Source organism: Triticum dicoccoides, chromosome 6A (genome assembly GCF_002162155.2).
Source record: "Triticum dicoccoides isolate Atlit2015 ecotype Zavitan chromosome 6A, WEW_v2.0, whole genome shotgun sequence".
Classification (NCBI taxonomy): domain Eukaryota; kingdom Viridiplantae; phylum Streptophyta; class Magnoliopsida; order Poales; family Poaceae; genus Triticum; species Triticum dicoccoides.
The window spans coordinates 256,798,666-256,803,797 of NC_041390.1; positions in this window are offsets into that span (position 1 = coordinate 256,798,666).

Here is a 5,132-nt window from a genome sequence, read left to right on the forward strand (position 1 = left end):
TGAGGCGGCGGGGATGGCGCGGCGATGCGACGCGGTCTGGCCGCTCGGCGGCGCGGCGGAGGCGGCGGAGCTCGGCGGGGAGCAGGGAGGCGTGGGCGGCGGATGGATGGGCCTTGGGGGCCGGCTGCGGGCTTCCCGGGCCCGGGCGGCGCGTGGATCTGGGGACCGGGCGCGGGCGAATGAGAGGCTGCCATGTGGCGGTGGTGGCAGCGGGATTTTTCGTCCGGCGGCGGGCAGACACGTCTGGCCGCGCGGAGAGGAGGGGGATCTAGGTCTAGGGTGGATTTGATCCGGAAATTTTGGGGGAGATGCTATTTTATAGGTAGAGGGAGCTAGGAAGGTCCAAATGGGGTGCGGTTTTCAGCCACGCGATCGTGATCGAACGCTCTTGATGATGGAGCAGAGTTAGGTGGGTTTAAGGCCAAATTGGAGGGGTGTTGGGCTGCAACACACACGAGGCCTTTTCGGTCCCACGGTTGACCGTTGGAGTATCAAATGAAGTCCAAATGATACGAAACTTGACAGGCGGTCTACCGGTAGTAAACCAAGGCCGCTTGGCAAGTCTCAGTCCAATCCTGAAATGTTTAATCCTCACACATGAAAGAAAGCTAGAAATGACCACCGGAGGAGAACGAAGCGCCGGAATGCAAAACGGAGAACGGGGAAAATGCTCGAATGCATGAGACGAACACGTGTGCAAATGCAATGCACATGATGACATGATAAGAGATGCATGACAACGACAACAACACACGGAGGCAAAGACCCGAACCCGAGAAAATAAATATAACTTAACACCGGAAACGGCAAGAGTTGGAGTACAAATTGGGAAAGTTACATCCGGGGTGTTACAACACTCCACCACTACGAAAGGATCTCGTCCCGAGATCTAGGACTGAAAGAACGCCAGGTACTCAGAACGGAGGTGATCCTCGCGTTCCCAGGTAGCTTCACGGTCGGAATGGTGTGACCACTTGACTTTGAGAAATTTGATTGACTTGTTGCGAGTCTTGCGTTCAGTCTCTTCAAGAATAGCAACTGGGTGCTCATGATAAGAGAGATCTTCTTGGAGCTCAATGTCCTCGAAGTTGACGGTGCGGTCAGGAGTCTTGAAGCACTTTCGGAGCTGAGAGACATGGAACACGTCATGAACATTTGCAAAGTTTGAAGGAAGCTCGAGTTGATAGGCGAGGTCGCCTCTCTTGCTGACAATCTTGAAAGGTCCCACGTATCTAGGGGCAAGCTTCCCTTTGATACCGAAGCGATGAGTACCTTTCATAGGAGAGACGCGGAGGTAAACATGATCTCCGATCTCGAAAGCCAAACCACGGTGCTTACTATCATAGTAGCTCTTCTGACGGGATTGGGCTGCTTTGAGGTTATCTCGAATGACTTTGCACATTTACCCAAAAGCTGACGTTCACCGATTTCAGACCAGTTGAGAGGGGTACGACACTTCCTGCCATACAAAATTTCAAATGGGGCCTTGCCCGAACTTGCTTGAAAACTATTGTTGTAGGAGAATTCATCATAAGGAATACAATCCTCCCACTTCATGCCGAAGGAAATCACACAAGCCCTGAGCATATCTTCAAGAATCTGGTTGACATGCTCGACTTGACCGCTAGTTTGAGGATGGAAAGCTGTGCTGAAGCGGATGTTCGTGCCCATGGCCTTCTGAAAAGAATCCCAAAACTTCGAGGTAAAGATGCTGCCACGGTCTGAAGAGATCACTTGTGGAATACCGTGTAGAGAGACAATACGAGAGGTATAGAGTTCTGCCAATTGAGCTGCAGTGATCGACTCTTTGATAGGCAGAAAATGAGCCACTTTGGTGAGTTTGTCAAAATATAGCATCATTGCCACGTTTGGACTTAGGAAACCCAGTCACGAAGTCCATTTCAATGTGGTTAAACTTCCATTCTGGAATGGCAAGAGGTTGGAGGAGACCAGCTGGCCTTTGGTGTTCTGCCTTCACTCTTCTGCAGACATCACATTCATTCACGAATTGAGCGATCTCGCGCTTCATTCGAGTCCACCAATAAGCTTGCTTGAGGTCCTGATACATCTTCGTGCTCCCAGGGTGGATGGAGAGGAGAGAATTGTGAGCCTCATTCATGATCACTTTACGGAGGTCACCTTTGGGTACAACAATACAATCCTCGAAGAAGAGAGTGTCCTTGTCATCAAGGCGGTAGCACTTGTACTTGGATTGACTCTTGGCAATCCTAATCTTCACCTTTTTCACCATAGCATCAAGAAGCTGGGCTTGGTGAATCTGGTCTTCCAAGGTAGGAGAGACTTGAAGGTTGGCGAGGAAACCCTGAGGAACAACTTGCAGATTAAGTTTGCGGAAAGCTTCACAAAGCTCGGGTTGAAAAGGCTTGAGAATCAGACTGTTGCAGTAAGCTTTCCTGCTCAATGCGTCAGCAATCACATTGGCCTTGCCTGGAGTATACTTGATACTTGGATTATACTCTTGAATCATTTCGATCCATCGAGTTTGCCTGAGGTTGAGATTAGGCTGAGTGAAGATGTACTTGAGACTCTTGTGATCAGTGAAAATGTCCACTTTTCTTCCCAATAGAAGATGTCTCCAAGTCAAAAGAGCATGCACAACTGCCGCCAACTCGAGATCATGAGTGGGGTAGTTCTTCTCATTAGGCTTCAACTGGCAAGATGTATAAGCAACAAATTTCTTCTCTTGCATCAATACTGCGCCAAGACCTTGGAGAGAGGCATCACAAAAGACCTCGTACGGTTTGGATTCATCAGGCGAAGTCAGAACTGGAGCAGTGATCAATTTCTCTTTTAAAGTGTTGAAAGCAATGTCACACTCCGGAGACCAAACGTACTTGACGTGCTTCTGGAGAAGATTAGAGAGAGGCTTCGCGATCTTAGAAAAGTTTTCAACGAATCTTCGACAATAGCTTGCGAGACCGAGAAAACTACGGAGTTGCTTCACGTTCTGAGGAGGTTTCCAATTCACAATTGCAGACACCTTCTCAGGATTCACGGCAATGCCCTTGGCAGAGATGATATGACCAAGATAAAGAACCTCATCGAGCCAAAATTCACACTTGGAGAACTTGGCGTAGAACTGATGTTCCCTTAGCTTATCAAGAACCAAACGCAAGTGCTTGGCATGATCTTCCTTGTTCTTGGAGAAAACGAGAATTTCGTCGAGATAGACCAAAACAAAATCATTGGTGTAGGCGTTGAAGATGAAGTTCATCATGCGAGAGAACGTCGGAGGAGCGTTGACGAGGCCAAAAGACATGACAGTGTATTCATATGAACCAAAGCTTGTCCTGAAAGCCGTCTTGGGAATATCTTGCTCACGGATTCGAATCTGATGATAACCCATGCGGAGATCAAGCTTGGAGAATACTCGAGCACCTTTGAGTTGTTCGAACAGCTCATTGTTGTTGGGAAGTGGGTATTTGTGCTTGATGGTCTTCTTGTTCACTGGACGGTAATCAACACAAAGTCGGTCCGTTCCATCCTTCTGCTTCACAAAAAGAACACCACAACCCCACGGAGAAGAACTAGGCCGGATGAGACCCATTTTCTCTTGAATATCGAGTTGCTTTTTCAGCTCCTTCAACTCTTCAGTCCGAGCTTGTAAGGACGTTTGCACACAGGTTCCGTGCCAGGCTCAAGATCAATAACAAATTCAACTGGCCGGTGCGGAGGCATTCCTGGAAGATCTTCTGGAAAGACGTCTTGATATTCGCAAACGATTGGAATTTGAGAGATGGCATCCAATTCACCCTTCTCATTGAGAGAAAACAGACGGATGGAATTACCCCGAGCGGCAAAGACAATTACATTCTCATACGAATGAGTCAATTGGATCTGCCTGGCTGCACAATCAAGCTGAGCCTTGTGCTTAGAAAGCCAATCCATCCCGAGAATAAGATCAATATCCGAGTTACCAGAACCATTGGAGAAGCCAGAAACTTGAAATCACCCATCAAGATAGAAATATCTGGAACCATCATAGTAGAACTCAGACGCTTAGTCGGCGAGACGACTTGCATACCTCTGGGTAAAGCCTTAGTACTAAAATTGTTCTCCGATGCAAATGGGAATGACATGAAGGAATGCGATGCACCAGAGTCAAAAAGTACTTTTGCGGGAATATCATTAACAGGAAGGTTACCCATGATCACATCTGACGAATCCTCTGCCTAAGCTGCATTCATCAAGTTGACCTTGGCGTGCTTGGTTGTCGGTGTACAAGAGTAGGGGTACCCTAGTACCCCGAACTTGTTCACGGGCAGTTGCAGCACCCCGCGGCAAGGCTTGCCGAGTGACCGCCAAGACGCTCCGTGGATCCCTTGAAGACCATTCAAGAACAAAGTACTCAAACCAAGGCCCCGGCAAGAGGAGCTTGCCGGGAGGGCCAACCAAGGCCCCGGCAAGAGGAGCTTGCCGGGAAGGACTACCAAGGCCCCGACAATAGGATCTTTCCGGGAAGAGACAAGACCCCATCAAGAGGAGCTTGCCCGGGAAGGCTACTCAAGGCATACCAAGAAAGCTTGCCTCGACAGGCCTGCGTCCCGGCAAGATCCGGCGAGCGACAAGCTTCCGGACGCGACAAGACGACGGCCGCGGCAAGGAGCTTGCCGCGGGAAACCCCCACTTCGTACCCGCGCTCCAGCACACCTACTAACGTGTCGCTCTGGGACTCTCTCGAGCACACGTGGCAGGAGGCCGTGTAGCTAGGGGTATGTGGTGGCAAGCAGAGACGAAGAGAAGCCCATCGTGGCAAACGGTGGCGCTCCTAACGGTCACCTTTTGCACTGTTTAGGAGACTCAGACATGCATTTAATGCCCTTGTCCCCTGCCGTCAGAGTTAGGTAGGGTGCACTGTATCCACAGTAGCGGTAGCTGCACCTACCGCATCCTTTTCCATTTCTACCCTTTTAGTCTACGTTGCCACCTGTGGGTAACCCCTTGAAAGTATAAAAGGAGGCCCAAGCGCAACGTAGAAGGGGTTCGGCCAGTTCGGCTCACTCGAAACACCAGAAACACTCCCACGCTCAGTCTGGTAGCGTCGATCGCTCCTGAGCGAAGATTCAATACACACAAACAAGCAGCAGTAGGGTTTTACGCATCTGTGCGGC